General features: G+C 27.1%; 1 long non-coding RNA gene across 1 annotated transcript in view; it reads right to left on the bottom strand.

Moving 5' to 3' along the window:
- Positions 1-327: 327 nt before the first annotated feature.
- The window catches only part of LOC119586043, a 3,095-nt gene continuing 2,728 nt past the window's right edge, over positions 328-694 (bottom strand). The window contains exon 2 of the long non-coding RNA XR_005229914.1: positions 328-592. This is a non-coding gene — a long non-coding RNA (uncharacterized LOC119586043). The remainder of the gene's footprint in view (positions 593-694) is intronic.

Consider the following 694-nt stretch of genomic DNA (forward strand, 5'->3'; position numbering starts at 1 on the left):
TATATTTTATTTATAATTTCTTATTCTTGTTTGAGTATTATATCATCTTTTTATTAAGCGAAATACCACTGATACCTTGGCTGTTGTTATTGATAGTGTTTTCCTTACCAAATTTCATAGCTGTAAATGTTATCGTTACAATTATCATATCAGTTTTCTTATCATTTATGCTTCCAGTTATTGTTTGAGATTATAATCCTTTATCAGAGTTTATTAAAAAAAAATTATCAACATTGTCATTTCCTTATCTTATTTAGCATGAAAACCTCTATTTTTCTTTTCTTTTCTTGGGAGACCTCCTTGTTAGGTGAATTTATAAACAAAACAGTGTCATCAGTATCTTTATTTAAGTTCTATAAACGATTTTTTTAATAATAAAAATGAAATAACTAACATACATTTCATTACGTAAAAACATTTCATACCTTTATATTTCCTGTTGCACATTTCCACTGGTACTTGAGTAATTTAAACTGTATTAAATCTATTCAATATCTTGCATGTGACGATTTCAAAATCTTCTCAAAAAAGGATTTCCTTTAGATTTTCTCCTTACAAGCCATTGATTCATGAGCGAGCCCGAAAACTATACCTGAAAGTATACATATACAGCCATTACATGTCATGTTCTTCGGTTTTCACATGAAATATTTTCAGAATTATTATAGTTGTGTAATGAATGGAAATACAGTTA

This window comes from Penaeus monodon, chromosome 20 (genome assembly GCF_015228065.2).
Source record: "Penaeus monodon isolate SGIC_2016 chromosome 20, NSTDA_Pmon_1, whole genome shotgun sequence".
Classification (NCBI taxonomy): domain Eukaryota; kingdom Metazoa; phylum Arthropoda; class Malacostraca; order Decapoda; family Penaeidae; genus Penaeus; species Penaeus monodon.